The sequence below is a fragment of the Globicephala melas genome, chromosome X (assembly GCF_963455315.2).
Source record: "Globicephala melas chromosome X, mGloMel1.2, whole genome shotgun sequence".
NCBI lineage: Eukaryota > Metazoa > Chordata > Mammalia > Artiodactyla > Delphinidae > Globicephala > Globicephala melas.
Genome location: NC_083335.1, coordinates 104144099 through 104169072, shown reverse-complemented (window position 1 = coordinate 104169072; position 24974 = coordinate 104144099). Strand labels below are relative to the sequence as shown.

The window sequence follows — 24974 nt, the reverse complement described above, 5'->3', positions numbered from 1 at the left end:
TTTTAGTTTCATTAGTCTTTTCTATTGTTTTCTTCATCTCTATATCATTTATTTCTGCTCTGATCTTTATGATTCTTTCCTTCTACTAATTTTGGGTTTTGTTTGTTTTTCTTTCTCTAGTTGCTTTAGGTGTAAGGTCAGGTTGTTTATTTGAGATTTTTCTTGTTCCCTGAGGTAAGACTGTATTGCTATAAACTTCCCTCTTAGAATGGCTTCTGCTGCATCCCATAGGTTTTTTTTTTTTTTTTCTTTTTTTCGCGTTATGCAGTCCTCTCACTGTTGTGGCCTCTCCCGTTGTGGAGCACAGGCTCTGGACACGCAGGCTCAGCAGCCATGGCTCATGGGCCCAGCCGCTCCATGGTATGTGGGATCTTCCCGGACTGGGGCACGAACCCGTGTCCCCTGCATCGGCAGGCGGACTCTCAACCACTGTGCCACCAGGGAAGCCCCCCATAGGTTTTTGATTGTCATGTTTTCATTTTCACTTGTCTCTAGGTATTTTTTTAATTTCCTCTTTGATTTCTTCAGTGATCCATTGACTGTTTAGTAACGTATTATTTAGCCTCCACATGTTTGTGATTTTTACAGTTTTTTTTTCTTGTAGTTGATTTCTAATCTCATAGCATTCTGGTCAGAAAAGATGCTTCATATGATTTCAATTTTGTTAAATTTACTGAGGCTTGCTTTATGGCCCAGCAAGTGATCTATCCTGGAGAATGTTCCATGTGCACTTTAGAAGAATATGTATTCTGCTACTTTTGGATGGAATGTTCTATAAATATCAATTAAGTCCATCTGGCCTAATGTGTCATTTAAGGCCTGTGTTTCCTTATTGATTTTCTGTCTGGATGATCTGTCCATTGACATAAGTGGGGTGTTAAAGTTCCCCACTATTACTGTGTTTCTGTCAATTTCTCCTTTTATGGCTGCACATCTGAAACCTCTTTAGAGGTGAGCATTGGCCTTTATTATTATTTTTAACAGAACACAGTGTATGGGCTAGAAATAGAATAATGAATATCACAGTAAATCACACATAGGCTAGTATTTTTCAAGAAACTTTTGAGATTGCGTATATTTATGCATATATACATGTACACACATATACACTCATATACACTCATACTCACACACACACACACAATTGGTAGCTGTTTCTGTGTGAGCACCCATGCAGAGACTTTCTAACCAAGAAGGTGACTTTGTTGGTGCAGTTCCTTTTGATCAGTTGTAAAATGACTGCCCATTACAAAGGCAAACATGCTGAAAAAGGTCAACAAAGGTCAGGGACCACTTCCTTGTGATCTTCTGGAAAGCCTCTGAACACATGGAGCTGGTCTTCTGCCTTAACTTGGTGGAAATGGAATCTACCAAGCACTTCTATGGCCTTGTCAGAAAACTTCACGTCACTAATGATGGGAGTTTGAATGGTGGCAGGGATTGCCCAAGACCAGTCTCCTGATGACTCTCCTTGGCACATCTTCATGAAAGGCAACTGCCGTACTAAGAAGGAGATCTAGGAATTCTTGAATATAATGGGGGTGTAGACTGGGAGGAAACACTTCATCTATGAGAGCCCAGGAAGCTTATCACTAAAGATTTGTGCAGGAAAAGTAACTGAAGTGCCAACAGGTAGCCAACAGAGATCCTCCATGCTATGAATTCCTGTGAGGTCCAAGAGCCCATGCTGAAACCAGCAAGATGAACGTCCTGCAGGTTTGGGCAAGGTCACTTATACAATACACAGTTCCTTCCCACACCAATATGAGGAAGCTTTTAGAAATGAGGAAGAGAGAGCCTGAGCAAGTTGTAGCAAGGGTTAGCACTACTGCCATGGACAGCACATGTTCTAGGGTCATGTCCAGTTTCTTCTCCTACCCACAATGAGTCTGAACTGCTTTCTTTAACTTGTGGTTGAAGAGAGCAGACAATGTTCCAACTAGTGGAGAACTGGTACTGGGCTGGAGGAAACACAGCATATCGTTTTGTCTTTCTGTTTTATGTGGTAATTTGGAGATTTCCCTTCCTTCTTTCCTTCTTTTTTTAAATAATTTTTTCACTCTTTCTTAATTTCGTTCATTCTTTCTAATTAATTTCTAAATGTGTCTTTTAATAGAAGATTTAAATAGCTTCAGAATATAAGTTTATTAATCAAATCTTTGGTTATATAGTTATTGCTACGTATCAGGTTTAAGAGTGGGAGTTATGTAATTTGGAAAACAAATTGGTAAATCTTCCATCTTATTTTATGATATAGAATAGGATATCATGGCATTGAGTAGGTGTTTCTTTGGAAATATGAAAGAACTCAGTAGTAAAACTGTTGGGTTTAAGAAATAGGTAATGTGAAGATGGTTGACTGATGGCTTTCCTAATACATTCAGTCCATCATTTTCTAAAATTAAAAGATGCATACATGAATTTACTTAACTAATCCAAGAATGTAGGAGAAATTAAAACTTAAATTAGCACGTTCATTGACTCATTTATTCTCTAAACATTAACTGAACATGTGCTCTTTGGAAAACACCTTGATATTCTTGGGGATGTTAGGGATTTTGTGTCTAGGAGCAGTTAGAAGTTATATCATGTTAGCCCAATTAAAAAGGAGTGAAGGGGTGGGAGCCCAGGTGAGAGCTGTTAGGTGTAAAAGCCCTGAGGCAAATCCATTTGGACATTTGGGAAACTGCAGTTTTTCAGTGGAAAGGAAGTTTTAAGCTTAGCTATATGGTGGGTGAGGTAAGGATATGGGAGACCCTCAGATAGTATGTCTCAAAGTTGAGAGACTAAAGCCTAAAATGTAAAATGGCTCTTAGCAGTTACTCTTTAATCCTGGATAAATTAGAAAGAAACTTTCCACTGGGGGAGGCACGGTAGGTGTTTCAAGTACTAGTCCCAGTGCATTTGATCACAGCCTGCAAAGTAACTGTTTTACATTCTCAACTACAAACACATGCTATCTTCCATAAAAAAGGAAGGATGACTCACAAGATGGAGGTGATAACCAGAGGAATTTTTCCCAGGCTTTGAAATCTAATCAAGGAACTGAAACATTTGTCCATTGGTATTTCAGAACTGATACTGTCCAGTGACTCTTATACTTCCCATTTTCTTGTTTCAAACAGGAATGTCTATAGATGTTACCCTACTGCTATCTCTCCATTGTACATTGGATTTGTCAGGACAGATGACTTGTCTCTTTATCTTATATGTCCATAAATAGAGATTTATTGTGCCCAGCTGGTTTGCTTAATAAACTTCCCCCCAAGAGCCTCATCATCTGCAGTTGGACCTGATTTAGATGATGAGACTTGGATTTTAAGTTGATTTTGTAATGAGGCAAGACTTCTGGGGATCTTGGGTGAGGGTGAATGAATTCTGTGTAAGGTGGGGACTTGAAATATTGAGGCCTGGAGGGTAAACTGTGGCAGACAGAACCTCAGGGGGCCCCCGTGATCCCCACCTCCTGGTGGTCATGCCTTTGTGTATTCATTGTGGGTAGGGCCTGTGACTTGCTTCTAACCAATATATTATGACAAAGGTGATGAGATGTCACCCCTATGATGACATTATATTATATGTGTTTTGGAAATAATTAGAAACAAACCATCCTGCTGACTCAAAAATGCCTCTCTACAAGCTATGTGTAAAATATAAAACAAATCTAGACTATTAAGGAGAGATCTTTCTTGAAAAAGGATTATTACAAGGGTAGAAAGGGACTTCTGAAACAGGGCGAGGGCACCTATTGCAATAGAGAAAAGCTGTGACCATAAGATCTGCAAGGATCTCAAGCATTAGGCAAAAAGGGATTCTCTTTTGTAGACAGGAGTAAACAATGCTAGAAAGAACTGGGTGTGGGGAAAGGGGATGAAGGGGTAGTGTGATTGGATACTAAATCAGAGAATGTTTTACCCTGAGGACAGCTGATTCTCAAGAGGGGTTGTATGCTAGCTCTGGTGAGAGGAGGCCAAAATTCAGGGGCCTGGAGGAAGAAAAGAAGCTTAACCAAAGTTTGGCTAACAAGCATTTTGTTTCAACTGATCATTTATGAGACAAAAAGTGGTATTTTTGAGGATCTGTATCTGGCCTTGTCATAGGTAAACAAAGGAAAATCCATGAGTCTTATTTAAATTATATGAGGAAGAATGGTTCTTTGAGGTAAGCTATTTCCTGGAACACAAAGTGGGGGGGAATCTCGTAACCTACACTGTTTTCCAGAATCACAGGGCTCAGGTAAAATTGAATGTTATACAGGAAAGAAAATAATTTTATCATTAAATAAGCATTAAACTGTGATATGATGTGCATCACAGGCAAGCAATTAAAGAGATAGCAAAGTTAACAAGAAATCTCACCTTTTTATACAGCCAAGCAGATACAACCCGTTACATCCATGTTCTCAAGATAAAATATAGCTAGTCCTCAAGTAAGAGGACTTGGTATCACCATTTGTCAGACACAATTCTTCCTAAATGCACATGGTAATTGGGGTGGCCCTCTGTGTTAGACTTTATCCAAAGGAAAACATTCCTGGGTTATAAAATTGGCAAGAATATTTAAAAGAGAAAGGTTTTATATTTACAAGTTTTCTAAAGTAAATGCTCTAAAAATAAAGGAAGTCACATTCCTTTTTTTGGACACCAAAAGAATTAAAATTTTTAATTTGTATTTATCTTTACAGTACCCTCCCTTTGTTGCTGCAAAATAGTTCACACTACTGTTTTAAAATTTATTTCCACTGCCATTTCTACCTTTCTCTGGGCAAATTACAGCCATCTAAATAACCAACAAGTCTGTGGTAAATTACAAAGCAATGCAAGTACAGAAATAAAGTAGGATGGGTTGAAAAATTCAGTACATTATTTGCCTTGGGGAGAAAACCTTTAAATATATCAGACCAATGGTGAATGGTTAAAGCAAATTCTTGATTAGCAATGTGCAAAAGTTCTTCATCGTACATTAATTTTACAAACTGTTGTGATGCTTTATTGCTCAAACTTCCAAATGAGTAACTATTTGAGTATTATTTAGTAGTCCCTTATAAAATATTATAGTACCCAATCCAAGCCTAAGGGAGAGCATAACTCTAGAGTCTGATCATCTAAAATTTTAACTAGGAGTTTTTCTTACATGGGCCAATAAATTTCTCCTGAGTTTCCCTTAATTACATAAGTAACATAACATTTACATAATGACTTAAAGTTCTTTCAATAAGTGCTCCATCTCACCAAATAATTTTTCCCAGATGTGAAACACAAAGACAGTTGGCCATTATCTAGTATCAATATCTTATTACAAGGCACCTATTGAAGGGTAGAGTTTGAACTTGCAGTGTTTAATGTACATGACTCTAATTGTTTTAAGGCTTGAGGACAAACCCAAGCTCTTTTTTGGCATCGGTCCAAATCAGTAATTCTATTATTATAGCAGTCAATTAAACCTCCACAAATAATGACCTTGTTTATCTCTATATATTGGGACTGGAGAGGACCTGCATCCCAAGGTTAATGGAGTGACACTAGACCTGTCCTCTGAAGTCTCTATCTGTAAATAACAGATTTCTTTGTCTATTAGTTAGATGCTTTGCTTTTTTATACCATCTTTCTGTCTCTTTTGGGATAGTCATAGTCCCAATACCTAATTGTTGCCTTAAATATGAATAGTTCTGTAATTTTGAACAAGTGATTATACAATATCTTGGAGTGAGTGTCTCTGAGAGCTTTGTGGGATTGTTGTTGTTCCAGCATGAAACAGTCCAAGCAGTATATTTCCATATTTTAACAAGAAACCTGTTTTTTTTCCTAGTAAAACATGATTCTTAAAGTATTTGATAGCCACTACTGTGAACAGGACAGCAAGGTGGTCTGTGAGAATAGTAAGTTTGCTAGAATGCCTCCTTTCAGTTGAATTAAGTATCAACTTCAGTTACTCTAGAAAACTTAAGTTTCAAATCCTCTAGGGAATTACACTCCTAGTCCTTCTGTGGTGCTGGCTTCACATGGGAAGTATGAATCTGAGTTTATCCTTTTTAGATTCCACATATAAGTGATATAATACAGTATTTGCCTTTCTCTGACTTATTTTACTTAACATAGTGTCCCCAACGTCCATCCAAGTTGTTGCAAATGATAGAATTTCCTTCATTCTCATGGCTGAATAATATTCCATTGTATATATGTACTACATCTTCTTTATCTATTCATCTGTGATGGACACTTAGGTTGTTTCTATACCTTGGCTATTGTGAATAATGCTGCAATAAACACAGGAGTGCAGACATCTTTTCAATATCCTGTTTTCATTTCCTTTAGATATATATCCAGAAGTGGGATTGCTGTATGAGATGGTAGTTCTATTTTATTAGAAAAGAACAAGAATAGCCAAAGCAATCTTAAGAAAGAAGAACAAAGCCAGAGGCATTACACTTCTGAATTTCTAACTATAATACAAAGCTATAGTCATCAAAACAGTATGGTATTGGCATAAGAATAGACACATAGACCAATGGAACAGAATCAAGAGCCCTGAAATAAACCCCCACATATATGATTAACTAACATTTGACAAGGGTGCCAAGAATACCCAATGGGGGAAAGGAATGTCTCTGCAAAAAAAAGTGTTGGGAAAACTGGATAACTACATGCAGAGGAATGAGGGTGGACCCCTATTTTATACCACTCACAAAAATGAACTCAAAAGGGAGTAAAAACTTAAATTTAAAACCTGAAACTGTAAAACTCCTGGAAGAAAACAGGGCTCCTTGACATTGATCTACGCAGTGATTTCCTGGATATGACAGCAAAGCACAAGCAACAAAAGCAAAAATGAATGAGACTGCCATGTTTGAAGAGCAAATTTTACAGCTCTATCAGCAAAATTATTACCTTTAGAAACTTCATCCTTCTGCCCTGTGTGAGTTCTACCATGAATTACTGATACCTGAGCGGGCAGTTGTAAAGCCTTTAACAAATCAGCTATAACTTTTCCATGAGAAAATTTAGTTCTTATCGAAGTAAAAAATCCCCTATTTTTCCAAATTTACCCTGTGGCATGGCAGAACCAAATATTGATTAGTAGCATATGTATCCATTTTAAGTCTAGGACCAAGAATTGTAGCTCTAGGAACTGTTATCTCGTCTGCTTGTGCAGACCTAACTCTGGACAAAACATGGGCTTCCAAGATTTCATTTCACCACCCCACAGGAAGCCTTAAGTCAGCCACTTTTTTTTTTTTTTTGCGGTACGCGGGCCTCTCACTGTTGTGGCCTCTCCCGTTGCGGAGCACAGGCTCCGGACGCACAGGCTCAGCGGCCATGGCTCACGGGCCGAGCCGCTCCGCGGCATGTGGGATCCTCCCGGACCGGGGCACGAACCCGTGTCCCCTGCATCGGCAGGCGGACTCTCAACCGCTGCGCCACCAGGGAAGCCCAAGTCAGCCACTTTTATCTCAAGTACATGACCCAGCAGTAAACATTATCAAATCTGCATTTTAAACAGAAATGTCAAATAAATCATGCCAGGTTTTTCAAAATTTAGACTCCAAAGCTGTGGGGAGAGAGAGGCTGTAGCCAATTTCAATTATTCAAAAGCCTCTTCAGACTCTAGGGACAAAAACCTGAGGATCTAGAGAACAACGTGCAACTGCTGTGCCAGAAGTTATGACTGCCCTGTAAAAACCTAGAATCCACTGTCTACAATTGCAAAATTGGCTGGCTTCTCGATTTTAACACTTTGCCACTTTCAGCTGACAACAGATGTTGTATTCTCCCTCAGTTTGGTAATACTGCACTTTGCCTAGGGCGGCCTTATGGCCCTGTGAAGAGAGGAATTGTAACAAAGTTTCAGCTTTGTACTGCTCTTTAGTTTCTGAATCTACCAGCAAATCATCTACATATTGCATGATTGTCCCTCTACTAGTGGCACAAATTTCTCTACATTTTCCTGTAAATGACTAGAGAAAACAGTAGGAGAGTCCCCAGAGCTCTGAGGAATCCTTTGCCATAAATACTGTACTCTTTTGTAAGCAAACACAAACAAGAATATAGATTTGTGTGCTAGAGGAACAGAGAGGGAGAAAAAAAAAATCAGGATGCAGATCAACTACAGAGAAAAAAACACTACAGATATTGGTACTGAAGTCACAAGTGAGAACAGTCGGAGGCTTAGGGACTATAGGGGTTATTGGAACAACAGATTTACTTACTTCGCTAAGATCTTGTACAAAATGATGTAGTGGTCAAAGATCTTCATAAAATATACCTTCCTTCTTTACTGTAAGTATGGGAGTATTACAGGGCAAGTACTGTTTTCATTTTTTATTATCTCCCTTTTTCTCTAATTCTTTTATAACCAGTTTTATTCCTTAACAGTGAGCTCTCAACAAAGGATATTGTTTTATGCGTAGCCATGACATCCCTTTGGTGAGCTATTTTAATTGGTTCTATATCTCAAATTAAACCAGTATCATTATTCCCTAGGGCCCAAAGTGATGCATAGATTTGTTTTAGCTTGGGGTGCTTTTCCAGCATGGTATGACACTGCCACTTTCTGCCGTTCCCCATTTCATTCAGAAGGCACAATGAACCCAATCAGGTGCTTTTCTCCCCCTAGGGTACTCCACAGACATTCTGTCCAGTGTATAGAATGTGGTAACCTTTCATTTCCAAGGCATGTCTCTCTCCGGTGGGTTTACAGGAGGATCAAGAGAAACTAAGAAAAAAGAAAAGAAAAAGAAGAAAAAAAGAAGAAGAAAAACCAACAAAAAAAGAGAAAGTCAGAAAGGATTTTCCTTAGTCATAGGCCCTATCTGTATGGGAACCATGGATGAAAAGGGACAAGAAGAAGGCTGACCCAAAATACCAGAAATCTGTATTGATCTATCAACAAATAAAAAGCGAAAAATCCCCGAGGAAATTTCAGAATAAGTAGCACCAGTATCACCAATTCCCACCCCCAAGATTCCAATATCTGTCCATTTTTAGCCATCTTGCCAGTTATTCCCTAGTCTTCCTGGGCTTTCCTGATTCCCTGCTTCCTGCAACCTCTGCATTTGGAGTTTCTCTTTACAGTTCCTTTTCCAATGTCCCGGCTTCTTGTAAGAATGACATACAGTCTCCCTTCTTTACTCCCTTCACAAGTTGTCCAGAGTAGGGGTTATTCCTCTACTAAATAGTTTTAACTAAGCAGCTAACACAACAATTTTTAATTTTTTCTTTCCTTCTTTGTCTTTCTTTCGATTGTCAGAAAACAACATAGCTGCTGCTAAGATCTGAGTAACAATCTGTCCTTGTCATCCTACCTCCTTCTGCCTAACTTGAATGTGGATAGTCATCAAGAGAGCCCAGACAAGTGTGCTTAGGGCCAGAGAGTGATTTTGATCTGCCTTTGGCCCTGAGCCAAGAAATTTTGAGACCGCCTTAGCAAATAGCCAACTGAAATCAGTTGGGGGGACTCACTGGTTTTCTGGTTACACCTCTGAAACTTCTCTCAGTTCACCTTTAGCAGAAAGGCTTCAAGCATGGCTATTAGCAACCCTTCTTGCAGGTCTTTAATGCCCTTGGTTCTTCCACACTTGTGGCAGGGGGGGCAGTGGCTTCCTTTGGCCACCATACACCTTGATGCGGTAGTTTTCTGGACTCTGCCATGCTTGTTCCACCAAACTCGCCAAGCCAGCTAGTTGTAAAATTCCACACAGCAGCCAGTGCACATCCCCACGTGTGGGGCTGTAAACTGAAAACACACTGCAAAGTATTTCTAGGATACAGTGAAAAAAAAGCCTTTAAATGAGTCACATCAGCTCGTTGGAAAGGCAAGCGAATTACCTTGGAGGCCTGGGCAGCTCCTCAATGCTGTCATCGGCATTGCTGGTGATCCGAATAGGAAGAGCTTGTTGTTCTCATACTGAAACAAGAAAAATGTAAATTATATGGTCTTTTGGCTAATCTTCCCATGTTGACCTTTATCAGCTTAACATCTTTTTTTGTTTGCTTTGTTTCAAGCGCCTAGTGGAATTACTCTCCATCCTGTTGCCTTCATATGGGGACAGAATCTTTTATCCACATTCTCAATTATTCCATGATCATGTTGCTTTATCATTTCTGCTTTCCTTCCTACCTACCTGGTGTGGGGATGATATGGGAATCTTGTAGGTGAACCTGGGCATGAAAACATGAAGTGGACTCAGGCTAAGGCATGAGGTACACAAACCTGTGTCCTCAAACAGGGCAGGTAATTCATTAGCAGTTAACAAACTTATGCCTTAGTCCCTCTGTGCAAGGAAATCACTAATGAAGGGAGCCACATATCCAAAAGATCACTGCCTCCTCCTCTCCAGAAACTGATTTGAGTTAGGGAAAGATAAAGAGAAGCAGGGGAGGGACTTCCCTGGTGGTCCGGTGGTTAAGAATCCACCTGTCAGTGCAGGGGACACAGGTTAAACCCCTGATTGGAGAACTAAGATCCCACATGCCACTAAGATCCCATGCGCTGCAACTACTGAGCCCACGTGCTCTGGAGCCTGTGCGCCACAACTAGAGAAAAGCCCACAGGCTGCAACTAGAGAAGCCCACGCACCACAACGAAGATCCCATGAACTGCAACGAAAGATCCTGCGTGCTGCAACTAAGACCTGACGCAGCCAAATAATAAAAACAAAAAAAGAGAGGGCTTCCCTGGTGGCGCAGTGGTTGAGAGTCCGCCTGCCAATGCAGGGGCCACGGGTTCGTGCCCCGGTCTGGGAGGATCCCACATGCCGCGGAGCAGCTGGGCCCGTGAGCCATGGCTGCTGAGCCTGCGCATCCGGAGCCTGTGCTCCGCAACGGGAGAGGCCACAACAGTGAGAGGCCCGCGTACCACACACACACACAAAAAAAAAAAAAAAAAAGAGAGAAGCAGGGGAGCAGAGAGAGTTGAGACATCAGGGAAAGGAGGAGGGTTCTGTGACAGAGACAGTGCCTATAATTCTCTAATTTCCTCCATTTTTCTCAGGTTTTCCTCCTGGCTATCCAACTTATATTTAATTTTCCTGTAGGAATGATATTAATCCCATAAATATTAATAATTCATTTGGTTGAGATGAGGCCCTTCTGAGAACCTCTGAAAATATGTTGCTTTATCCAAATTAAAGGAAGCATCCTCAGGCCACTGCAAGACTAGATTCTTACAGGTATACCATCTCTAATGTGACAGAGCTAGTACCTAGTAAAGAGAAAGAAGTGGCTTCCCATATTTTTCCATCATCAAAGCTGATGGTGATCCTGATGGGATTTTAGAGCCCATATTACCATGCATATTTTATAGTAAAATCTTGAATTTGACGAGGTTGGTTTTTCTGACAAATAATCCAAAAGGGCACAGAGCTAGAAGGAAGACTTTATCATTTAAATCTCTTACCTGACTGTTGTGTATCTACAGAACTTCTGCTGATTCACTTGATTCAGGAACTTACGGAAGTCTTGTCCTCATTGCCAGATTTCTTGGGGTAATTTATTAGAAACAAACTCTCCTGCCAACTAACAACTGCCTTTCTGCAAAATATAGGAAAGAAGGAAAACAGTTTTATTATTTAATAAGAATTAAACCAGAATGTGACACTCATCACAGGCAATCTGCTACAAAGATTGTGAAGACAGAAAGACAGCTCACCCTTTTATACCACCAAACAAATACAACCCATTACACCCATGTTCTCAAGATAAGGATAACTGTTCCTCAAGTAAGAGGACCTGACAGCTCCATGTATTACACATACTTCATCCTAAATTTATCTGGTAATTGGGGCTGCCCTCTTTGTTAGATAATTGCCTTTATCCAAAGGAAAAATAAACTTATACCTTTGTGAAAGGAGGCAGTTTTTTTTACAACTTGGAGGCAGGTCAAAGTTAAACTCTTATGGAGTCTAGGAGATGGGGTGCTAACTTCCTTGATATTTATATTTCAAAGAGGTGGCTCCCAGTTACTTGAGAAAAACATTCCTGGGTTGTAAAACTGGCGAGAGGCTTATTTAGCTTTTAAAAGATTTACATAGATCTCAATGAGGCAGAGAAAGAATTTACAAGTTTTTTAAAGTACATGCTCTAAAAAACAGGGGAGTGGGGGGAGTTTCGTTTCTTTTTTGCCCTGGGGGAAAAAAAATTTCTTATTTTATTTTTATTGAGGTATAATTGACATATAACATTTTATTAGTTTCAGGTGTACAACATAATGATTTAATATTTCTACTTCTTCCTTATTTTAAATTTGTATTTGCCCTTATGTCTGTCAAAGGGGAGATGGTACTTCCCTGACTGTGGACATTATATAAAACTCCATTTTGCTAGCAGAAATGCTCTTGCTATGCTGGTGACCTTGAAGAAAAGATCTGTCATGTTGGACAGGTCTTTGGAGACCTATGGAAATGGCCAGTATGGAATGAGCCATGTGTCATGGAATTGTGTTTAGGAACTGAGGCTGGCCTCTAAGCAACAGCCAGCAACAACAACAAACCCAACATTTCTTAGCACCATTGCCAACAAAGTGAGTCAGCTGGGATTTTTCTCTAGTTGAGCCTTTAGATAAGAACATAGCTCAACTGACATGTTGATTGCAGCTAGGTGAGACTCTAAAGCAGAGACAACAGTTGAGTTCTACCTGGACTTCTTACACATAGAAACTGTGAGATAATAAATTTGTGTTCATTTATCATGTTAAATTGGCACTAATTTGCTATGTAGCAGCAGTAGAAAATGGATACAAGAAGAATACTCTACTATACTGACCTAGCTATTAACCCTTTCTTTTGGCCTTTCTTCATTCCTTACGTACCAAGTTTCCAAGCCTAAAGTGGTTACCTGGTAACAGTTAGAAAAAGGTTCATGAAATATTTGAGTAAGTAGGAGTTGTTCACTCCTGTCAGAGTTGAGGGTAGCTGGAAGGAAGTATGTAGAGCTGAAGTGAAGGCAGGCCTTGTTCTGGGCTGAGATGTACCTGTGAGATAACCAGGTTAGTCCCCATCCTCCTCCAGTTCCCCTCAGCTTATGACCCTGTGGATTTATATCTGGGTGACTTATTCCACATTTCGGGATAGACTGTCAGCCTAAAGTCTTTCCCACTGGAGCTCCAAATACCATTCAGATGATGGAAAGTCCTCTTTTACACATTTGCAGGGCACAACCTGCCCTGAGTGGTGTTAGTTCACTTGCTAGAGAAGCAGGCTCTCACAATGAGATTGTGCAAAGCTGCCTGCCCGTTGTGGAATCAGGGTCACTCCCTGCTTCCCAACCTCTCTCCACTCAGAGTAGCCCTGACAACAACAAGGGAAAGAAATGTCTCCCTTGTACCATTAAGTACTCTAAACCCCAGTGTAAGCCTCTACAAAAGAGTCTCCCTGATAAAGAGCAGAATCTGCAGGATACCTCCACGTGGGCAAAAGAAAAAAAAAAAAGGGAGCGGGGGAGAGGCCCTGGCTCCCAATTTCCTCACCCCACAGCAGGAGCACTCATTCTGGTGGAGAAGAAGGTGAGACACTGCCCCCATCACAGGTGGACAAGCTGGGACTGCCTCTGAGTCACTAATGTCTTCTTGGTTCTCTTCAGTGTGTCTATAATCAGCACTATATCCCCTGGTCACTATGTCTATAACACTACTGTCCAGGTTATGCTTCCTCAAAGACTAGCGATTGACAGGTCAGTGGAGAGACTGGTGTAGAGGTAGATGGAATGAACAGATCATTGGCCCAGGTAGCTTTCTCCCAAGCCTGTGCTAAATCCCCATGCACTTTTCTTTGAAAGTGAAAGCCCGAGATGGTATCCAGGCCAACTAAGTGGGGGACAAGGGGACTGAAGGAGCTGCCATTTCTCAGAAGGAGCTGACATTTCTTCTTCTTCTTCAGCTCACATCATTTCCAGTCCTTCTGTTACTCAGTTGACTGATGTCCCCTTTTCCTTTCAGCCCTTTCCTTCCAGATGCCCTAGTTGAACAATGCTGGTATCTCTCTAGTTGATAGAAAATACAAAGTTTTTTTGCTCTCCTCAACTGGATGCAACTTTGAAAATTACCATAATATATATAAAAGAAGGTTTTTAGTAGTCTCCAAAATTGAATTTTGGGTCTAGTGTGAGGGAGTGTTCCAGTTGCATTATTTTTCAATTTGGATATACAGTTGTTCCATTATCACACCTTAGTAAAAAGAGTGTTCTTTCTCCGCTTCTCTGCAATGGCAGTTTTAATAATCAAAGGTCCATGTATAAGTGGGTGTTTTAGGACATTCTATTCAGTTCTGTTGGCCTATTTGCTTATATCGATACTTATAACACAAATTTTTAATTACTGTAGTGTTTTTTAAAAAAGTAATTCTTAACATCTAGTAGAGTAAGTCCTCATATTTGTTTTCTTTATCAAGAGCATATTGACTCTTCTTGGCCATTTGCAAATAAATTTAAAGTTTAGAATAAGCTATCAAGCTTCACATACAAAACCTCTTGAATTTCTCTTGGGAGGACTGGGTATTACCATACACGACAGATTAAAATTGGGGAGAATTAACATGTTTACAATATTGAATGCTCCTCTCCATGAATATATGATAATTCCCTATTTAAGTTTTTGTTAATTTCTCTATTAATAGCTATATATTTAAAATTTTTTATTATATATATTTTTATATGAGGCATGTGTATTTTATTTAGTAATTTACAAGCTATATTTTGTTTAATTTCATGGTCACATGTTTGTTGCTGCAGAAACAAAACGCATGTTTACATATTAACTTTATACCCACCAACTTTTAAAAATAACTGTATTGATTTCATAGGTTGTTTTTATTTATTGTTCTTGTTTTCATAGATATCCTTTACTTTCAAAGATATCCTTTGCCTGGTAGCATAATTTCTTTTAACATGAATGAATAAGTTTTATAAAACACTATTCTGTATCAATTTAGATATGATTTTTCTCTCATTTAATCTGTCCACAAGGTATGCCAGCCGTGGATTTATTCTCCCTCAAATCGATTCCTCACTCTTCTGCTCTGCTCTTTAGTATAAAATGTCTGACTCTCATTTCTCATGCTCTGTGCTCTCCAACACCTGGATGCCAGCTCAGTTAAACCAAGGAGTGACAGCTGCAGAGTAGAGCCCAGGAGGATCAAAGTGCCCAGAATCCTTCACCTTCTTCCTCTCTGAAGCAGGTGGTTTCCCTTCGATGGCCACATTATCTCCGTGGCTTCAACTTACCTCAGTAACAACACTTTTTCTCTTTGTTCCTCTAGCCTAGAGGCGGGAATGCCTTTTTAAGTTGCGAAGTATTTTGCTCAATTCTCCCCAGTTGGCTTCTCAAGTAACCAATCTCCTACACTAAATTCTCCAAATTGTATAGAGCGATTTCTGTTTCCTGGATAACAGTTGACCAATTACAGATGACCAATTTTATTGATTTATTTTTTCATGTGAAAGCCTCCTTTCAGTCCTAAGAAAAACTTAACTCTGTCACATATGTGTGTATACACAAACACACAAATATATATTCAAAAACTCTAACAGTATAATGGAGAGATTTATTCAACTTTTAAAAATTTCAAGCACTACACATAAAGCTCTACAGTATAACCTGTGAGAAATAGTCCAAGTGGTACTCGAATATTATAGCCTTAAATACATTTACCAGAAAAAAAATTTTAAAACATTCAAATGATTCAAGAGCTATAGAAACAATAGCACATTACATTCAAATAATTAGAAGGTAGGAAATAATGAAGATAAATGCAGAAATGATGAATTAGAAGGTAGTAGAGCCAACTTAATGAAAGCCAGCTCTTTGAAAATATTTCCATAATACTTTCTGTAGTTATTATCAATTACAAAAGAAAGAAGTAGAAATAAGTGATATTAGTTCAATAAAATTCTATAAGATATACCTACAGAAGAGACTTAAAGGCTATAATAGAACACTATAAATACTTTTACCCTTACAACAGGATAACAAATGGTGGATAAGGAAAAAATTCTACCTAGAGAATTTTTTAGCTAATAATCACAAAGGAATGCTAGAGTTACCATTCTGCAGCCCCTAATGGATTAATGGCTGAGGGTGATGAACCTCAATGACTGGCAACATCACCACAAAGGAGATAACAGACATCATGTATCTCCTAATGGAAATGCACAGTGTCATCTTTGGAGTAATGTTACCAATAAATAAACCTTCATCTTCAAGTGTCTTTCTATTATTATTGAGGACAGTTGATGTTGAGTATCAGGTATATTGGGTTCATTATTCTATTCTCTGTGCCGTTGTCTGTTTAAGAATTTCAATAACATGATTTTATTATAAATAGCATGCCTCTAAATTTAAAAATCCAACTGACATGGAAGATTTTTTTAGCAAAATATAAATGACTAAATAGGTCCATAAAGAAACAAAAAACTTAATCTAACAATAAAAACTAAAACTGTAGTTAAAACCCATGGAACCCTCAAAATGTTCCTGGAAGCTTCTTATACCAAACGAAGGAGGAATCAATCAAAATTTTATGTAAACTCTTCCAAACCATACAAAAGATAGGAAATGACTCATCCACTCTAATGGGGTAGCGCTCCTTGATACAAAGACAAGGTAAGGATACCCTGAAAAAAGAACATGAGTCAAGCTCACTCATATAGAGACAAGTCTTAAATAACTTCATAGCACATGCAATGTAGCGGTGAATTAATAAGAAAAAATAGGCTGTGTCAAAGGAATGCAAAGAAGAAATCGCATTAGAAAACATGAATCAGAATTCACTATACTAACAGATAAGGGAGAAAAAGCATTTGATCAAGTGCAGGGGTAAAGTAAAAGCTTTGATAAAAATTCAACATAAATTAATGGTAATAACTTGTAGCAAACTTATAAGAATGGAATTCCCATATCACAGTCGTCAGCAAATATACATGTGAAATATTAGAAGCATTCCCAATAAAGTCTGGAAAAACACACAGATGTATGGTACCACAAACCTGTATGTGAATGTATAGCAGGACACAGCCAAGAACAAGAATAATTAAATATATGAATAATGAAAAGAAACAATAATAGTACCAATATGATTTTATAATTAAAATACCTAAAGTAATAGGCAAACACAATATTCAAATGTATAAGGAACATCAAAAACCTAGTATATTGAAAATCCCTACAGCAAAATCAGAAACCTGGTCACAGAAAATCAATAACTAACTAGAACACGTAAAGGACAATCCCATTCACAACAGCAACAATATCTAAAATGTACCTAAAATGAAACCTTACAAAACTGTACAAGATCTTTATGAAGACAACTATAAAAATTTACTGATAGAGTTAGAAAAAAAAATGTCCCAAATAGAGCAGTATAATATGTTTATTCAGGGGAACAGAATATTGTAAAGATGTCAATTCTCCTTAACTTATTTACAGTTTTACTGCTGCACCTGTAGCTTCCAAGATGACAACCAAACTCCAGGTGCGCTCTCCTGTGCCCCAAATCAACCCTGGAAAAACTAAAGAAGGAATAAACAAAAGGATATCATCATTAACAGTAAAACAATAATAAGCAACCCCTGAGGGTACTAAATCTGTACTGAACAAGGGCTTGTGTGAGGGCAGCTGAGATAGGTCTAGGGAAGACAGGATCATTTGAAGCAAAGGTTTTAAAGTTTAGCCCTTGTTTCTCCCAGTGTGCCCTGGGTGGATGAATGTCCACTGCCTCACTGAACTTGAGGGAACTTGAGGCAGCTCCTCAGAGCCCACATGCCAGGACTATTGGGTTATTCCAGGACTATGGGATAATATCAGAACAGCACCAAAATCTGGTTGGTTGAGGTAATATGAGTCCAGAGATTGGCCTAATAACCACCTGAAACTTCTTCTGTTGGTGAAGACAGGGCTTTTTGTAATGGTCATCTTAATAGACTATACGGCAAGAATGGAAATAAAATAGTGAGAACACTTGATATCTCTTCTTTCAGCAAATTTCAAGTATATAATACATTATAATTAACAGGAGTCACCATGCTGTACAGTAAGTTTCCAGAACTTTTTCATCTTATAACTGAAAGCTGTACCCTTTGATCAGTATCTCTGCTTCTCTCTAACCCCCCAGGCTCTGGTAATCAAGATTCTACTCTCTGTTACTAGGAGTTCAACTTTTGCTTTTTTAGATACCACATATAAGTTAGATCATGTGATATTTGTCTTCCTGTGTCCGGTTTATTTCACTTAGCATAATGTCCTCCTAGGTTCATCCATGTTGTTCAAAATGATGGGATTTCTCACCACACACAAAAATGGTTAACTATGGGAGGAGATATGATAAATACTGTCGTTCTGGCAATCATTTCACATTGTACCCATATATCCAAACATCACATTTGATACAATATACATAAAAAGCAATTTTTATTTGTAAAAATATAAAGAAAATATTGAAATACAATAGCAAATATCACAGTAATTTCATATAACAAAAAAATTCATTCCACAAAATTTGATTAATGACACTGATATCATGCAAGAGAGGCCCCAGAGCTAAAGTTGGGAAAGGGAAGAAACCAGTTAGAATGCACATCATCAGAAAATCTACAAACAACAAATGCTGGAGAGGGTGGGGAGAAAAGGAAACCCTCTTGCACTGTTGCTGGGAATGTAAATTGATACAGCCACTATGGAGAACAGTATGGAGGTTCCTTAAAAAACTAAACATAGAATTACCATTTGACCCAGGAATCCCACTACTGGGCATATACCCAGAGAAAACCATAATTCAAAAAGACACACGCACCCCAATGTTCATTGCAGCACCATTTACAATAGCCAGATCATGGAAGCAACCTAAATGCCCATCGACAGACGAATGGATAAATAAGATGTGGTACATATAAATAATGAAATATTACTCAGCAATAAACAGGAACAAAACTGGGTCATTTGTAAACACATGGATGGATCTAGAGACGGTCATACAGAGTGAAGTAAGTCAGAAAGAGAAAACCAAATACCGTATATTAATGCATATATATGGAACCTAGAAAAATGGTGCAGATGAACCAGTTTGCAGGGCACAAATAAAGACAAAGATGTAGAGAAAAAACGTATGGACGCCAAGGGGGGAAATGGTGAGGGGTGGTGTGGTGGTTGTATGAATTGGGAGACTCTGATTGAAATATATACACCAACATGTATAAAATGGATAACTAATAAGAACCTGCTGTATAAAAAATAAATAAAATTCCAAAAAAAAAAAGGAAAAATTCCAAGATTCATAGAACTCAGTGCAACTTCCCTAACCGAAAACACTGAAACCCACAAGATTCTCACCTCCTACAACCATTTCCAGGAACCCTGAGGCAGAACTGTCCAGATGAGATGTGCCTGCACACCAGCAGTCTCAGGGAGTCTCAGGGAGTTGATCAGTGATGTGCTTCACACCAGCAGTCTCAGGGAGTTGATGTCTTTGATGTGAGGCCTTGGCCTCAGGTCAGCAGACGGGAGGTAGCCCAGCACCTACAGGGAGTCAAGAGAAGACACTGAGAGAGGATTGAGAGCAGCATCCACCACAGAAGAGGGGGCCCCAAAGAGCCCTCACTGTCAGTCTCGGGGGACCCAGGCATGGCTGTGAGGCTCAGGGCCCCAGATACTTCTGGCTGAGGGCGCCGACAGAAATGAGAGCCAAGGTGTAACGCCTGATGACTCAGCTCAGCAGAGGGAAAAGTCCCAGGACCTGCCAAGAGTCAATGGAAGGCCCTCGTGCCAGGTCTGCGGGAAGCTCCCCCAGAACCACCACCCCCGGCCAACCCCCCCACCCCGTACTGCCCCGCCCTGGCCTGGCCCTGCCCCTGCTGTCCTCCTGGACCCCAGATGCACATGACCGGATGTGACGTCCTCCTAACCGCGCTGTGGGGGCGAGGACATTGTTGAGAGCTGCCGTCCAGTGAGGGTGAGCCGCGGGAGGAGTGCCACATCTCGTCAGGTGTCAAGGTGTGAGGTGACCCCAGTTAGAAGTGCGGGGACACGCCCCCGACACCCCCAATCCGCATTCCCTCCGAAAAGAGGTGGCCACACAGGCCCCGCCCACCCCGCCCCTGCTCTCGGCCCCAGAGGCTCGGGCCTGGCTGTTAGGCCCAAAGTCCATCCGCTTCCCCCACGGGGTCTCGGGCAAAGAAGGCCTCGCTCTGAGGCTGGTGGACCCTGGCTTAGCTCAGTAGAGGGAGCGCCCCAGGCCCTGTGGAGTGAAGGACGGGACCCTCGTGGGGACCGCAGGGCTCCACACCCCAGAATGGCGGCCACGCGGACCCCGCCCCTGACGTCGGCCTGGGAGCCTCCGGGCAGGTCTAAAGACTGAGGGGCTCCCTCAGTGCGAACGCGGACGGACGGACAGACGCGGGAGACCCAGGGAGGAGGGGGCCTTGTCCTGAGGGGCTGGCCGCAGGTCAGCAGAGGGAGGATTTCCAGGGCACGGGAGGAGTCAGGGCGAGGACCGTCCTCCCCGTCGCAAGGGCACCTCAGAACCCCTCCCCTGTTGTCAGCCGCTTCCTTCTGGCCACACACGGAGGAGGGAGGGCTGCTGTCTGAGAGGGGAGGTGCAGGCCAGCAGAAGGCGCGTCCCTAAGCACTCCCAAGAGTCAGCCCAAGCCCTTGAGTGAGGGCCAGTGGGGCCGCCAGCCGCAGGGCCTCGACCTGTCTGCCGCACGCTGCAGGCCTGGTAAAACTCTGCCACGTGCGGCCGCGTGGTCACCCTCACCGCCTCCGAATGAGACTCAAGGAGGTGCCGGCACTGGTGCGAGCAGATGGCCCTCGGGGCAAGAGAGGAGCTCCAGGCTGCACCGGCCGTCCAGGGAGGACCCCGAGTGAGGACTAAGGGAGTCACCCACCCCGAAGAGAAGGGACAAGAGAGAATATGGCCCGTCCCCTCCTGTCAACCCTTAGACTCCCAAGAAAGGACTGTCAGGCTGAGACTGCCCGTACTTTCCTCTGCCAGGTCTGAGGGAGATTAGAGCTTTGTTCTGAAGGGGCAGCCACCAGGCAGCAGAAGGGAGGGTCCCAGGACCCTTCGGTGGTGGGCTGAACGCTCCCTCCTTTCCTCCTCCTGGGTGTCATGGAAGATGGTGGTGTCAACTTCAGAGCAGCAGAGGGGAGGGGGTGGGGGGGGGTGGGGGAGTCTTGCCAACAACCATCATCCGGACTCTGAATGGGAACCGTGGGGACCTACCTCCCCTGCCAGCCCCCACTGTCACCCCCGTACCACCCAGGCAGGGCTGGCTGGCTGTGCCCCAAGGCTCACTCTACCGTCCTCCACAGGGGTCTCAGCGGACAGGCTGAGCAGGAGAACAGGAGCCCTGTGGGTCCTCGGGCAGTGCCCTCAAGGACCCTGCAGAGGCGGCCTTGGTTAAAGCCAGGGAGGAATCTCCCCGCTGAAGGTGCTCACAGCATCTCCTTGTCCCTCCCCCAGGTGCCCTCGTTGCCTGCCTTCCTGCGCACACTCCCGCCTGCTGGCCCTGACCTGTGTCATCATGCCTCGGGGCCGGAAGAGCAAGCGCCATGGCCGCAAGAAACGCCACCAGGCCCAGGGGGAGACTCAGAGTCTCAAGGGTGCCCAGGCCACTGAGGTGGCGGCAGCAGCGGCGGCGGCGGCAAAAGAGGTAGAAGAGTCACCCTCCTCCCCCGCTTCTGCTTCTCCGGGCACTCCCCCGAGCTCCCCTGCTGCTGGCACTCGCCAGGAGCCTCAGGGAGACCCAGCCACGAGCTCTCGTGATGAAGGGGTTTCATGCCCAGGATCTGAAGAGGGTGCCCAAAGCCAAGATGAGAAAAGTGCAGGTACCTCCCAGGCAGCACCTTCCATTCGCAGCAGTCGCAGAGATCCTCTGACCAGGAAGGTCAGAAAGTTGGTGCAGTTCCTGCTGGAGAAGTACAAGACGAAGGAGCCCATCCTGCAGGCAGCACTGCTGAAGGCTGTCAACAGGAAGTACGAGAAGCACTTCCCTGAGATCCTCAGCAGAGCCTCTGAGATCATGCAGGTGGTCTTTGGCCTCGAGCTGAAGGAAGTCGACCCCAGAAGTCACTCCTACGCCTTCATCAGCAATGTGGCCCTTCCCAGCGAGGGAAGTACAAGTGATGAGTCGGGGCTGCCCATGTCCGGTCTCCTGATGATTCTCCTGGGCCTGATCTTCAAGAAGGGCAACCGTGCCACCGAAGAGGAGATCTGGGAATTCCTCAGTGAGTTGGCTTTCTATGCTGGGATGAGGCACTTGATCTCTGGGGAGCCCAGGAGGCTCATCAGCAAAGATTTCGTGCAGCAGAAGTACCTGACGTACCGCCAGGTGCCCAACAGCGATCCTCCGCGCTATGAGTTCCTGTGGGGCCCGAGAGCCCACGCTGAAACCAGCAAGATGAAAGTGCTGGAGTTTGTGGCCAAGATCATCGGTACCGACCCCAGTGCCTTACCAGATCTCTATGAGGAGGCTCTGAAAGATGAGGAAGAGAGAGCCGCGGCCAGGGCTGCAGCTATTGCTGCGGGCAGACCCCTTCCAGGGCCAAGGCCCGCAGCTCCTCCCACATGTAGGGAGGGAGGCCGTGGGCAGTTTGCTCACTTTGTTTTGGAAGAGAGCAGTCAGGCTCCTAAATAGTGCAGAGTAGTAGGGGTGGAGGGAACAAAGTATAGATCTTATTTATCTTCCTGTTTTAAACTAGTAACTTCTATATATTATTGATTGATTTATTTAGGTTTTTTCCAATGTTTTTTTCTTGTAATAGTGTGTTTTCTTAAGAATATGAATTCGTGAATGACATTGCTTGCATATTTACTGCTGTTTAAAGAGTTCTAAAGTTACAGTTTTGGTACATGTAAAAGGAATTCACGAACCATCTATATTTTCTGTATGATCCAGAAATAGAAAACATGGCACTGCAATAGACATTGTCATGGAAATGTGAAAGGCGACCACAGAAAATATTTAGAAACAAAAAGTGGAGAAAACAGAGAGTAAAAGCCATTTAACTCGTGGTTTGCCTTACTTCGTTTAAACTTTCTTTTGGTAGAAATAAAAGATACTTTGATTTAGCTCATTTGTGAGTATTTGTTTCTTTTGCCCTAGTGCACTGCATATTCTCTGCTACCTACTGGATTAAAAATAACCTCTGATGGGAGGGTGGTACTTTGGGGTTCATAATAATCATATCATAACTGCCATTCATCAAAAACCCAATACTGCATAATGAGTATGCCACTGCTTTACATGTAGTACATAACATTCCAACATTCACGCAGGATAGGATTTAGCAGACTCCCTTTACAGGTGAGTAACTTGCAGGTGTCTCAAGTTCACAAGACTGATTAAGTGACCTTGCTGGGTCTAGTCCCCTGGTCTGGAATAGTCTAGAGCCTACACTCTTCCACTCCTCCCAGCCTAAGCCAGACCTTACGTCTTTTAATTCATTTTTCTTCTCACCACTCCAAAATGTATCTCATGGGATAAAAGGGGCCCTGTTCCCAAAGCACTATTTTGGAATACTGTAATAGTAACGCTGAATAAGTGAATGGTATGAATAAAAAAAAATTTTTTCGGTGACAATGGGATCTTCTACATATGCAATGTCAGATACCCTGAAAAGATCAGCATCTCCTCATTTACTCTTCAAGTTTCTCAGGGACATAAAAGCCTTGGTTTAAGAGCTGTGTCCTCAGGTCAGTGGAGGGAGGAGTCCCAGCCTCTGATAGTTACTCAAGGTGAGGACCTTAGAACAGAAGGGGGCCCCACAAAGTCTACCCTGCTTTCTCCCTTGTGTGGCCATGCGCAGAGCTGCCTGTCTGAAGGTACCCCTTCTTTTCCTCTGGGTCAAGGGTGGAGAGGTTCTCAGGGAGGTGAGTTCCTTGGTCTTGTGGCAGCATCTCCAACTCTGCCCAAGTAGGAGATCCTAACAGGCCTTAATTTGCTTCAGGGTGAGGACACTGGGTGCCGATGAGTGGACTCCCCATAACAAAGGGGACCACACAGAGGCCCCCGGCAGGAGTAGCCAGGGAATAGGTCTCTTATCTCCCCTTCTGGTGTCTCAGGAAGGTGAAAGCCTTGGCCTGAGGCTGGCAGACAGACAGTAGGGAGGGTGGAGTCCCATATGCTACCTGAAGTCAAGGTAAGAAAACAGAGTTAGGACTGAGGGGCCACTGACTCCAGAAGAGTGGGGCCTTGTAAAGTCCTGCTCCTCAGAAGACCCCAACAGCTTTGGACAGATCTGGTTCATCCTGACTTCCAATTCAGAATTCCCAAGAAGGTAATGCTTTTGTGCTGAGGAGCACAGCTTCAGGGGAGTGGAGGGTGGAGTCCTGGGTCTGGTCAGGCATCACGATGAGGACCCTGAATGAGGAGCAAGAGGACCACTCACTCCAGAACAGAGGAGAATGCAGAGTCCCGCCCCTGAGGTCAGCCCCAGGAGGCCCAGGACAAAGCTTTCTGGCTGACCTGCCCCCTCTTTCCACTGGGGGTGGTCTCGGGGAGGCGAGGACCTTGGTCTATGGGGAACAGCCTCACTCAGTAGAGACTGGAAATCTAGTGACTCTAAATGAGGATAAAGGGACTCCACCTAGAGCAGAGCCCTGCCACTGGATACCTCCCCTTGGCAAATCCAGGAATGTTGGCATGATGCGCCCCACGCCTTTCCTTTTAGAGCGTCTCAGGTAGATGAGGCACTTGGTCCCAGGGGCCAGCCTCAGGGGAGCACAGGGAGGAATTCCAGGTCATGCCAAGAGTCGAGCAGAGGACCATGAGGACTGAGGGAACCACCCAAGTCATAAAAGCGGGGACGCCACAGAATCCCTCCCTTACTGTCGGCCAGGAGTGACCACAGGCAGTCATGCCCACGTGAGGCAACCCTCACATCCTCCTAGGTGGTCTCGGGGAAGTAAAGGCTGTAGTATGAGAGCACAGGCCTCTCTAGGTCACGGGAAGAGCCAGCGTAAGGACTCCGAGTGAGGACCAAGGGGAACGCAC

The 24974-nt window shown here is 42.6% G+C and overlaps 1 pseudogene; it reads left to right on the top strand.

The window, feature by feature from the left end:
* Positions 1-21181: 21181 nt before the first annotated feature.
* LOC132594558 (melanoma-associated antigen B4-like) lies at positions 21182-22616 on the top strand (annotated as a pseudogene).
* The last annotated feature ends 2358 nt before the right edge of the window (positions 22617-24974 follow it).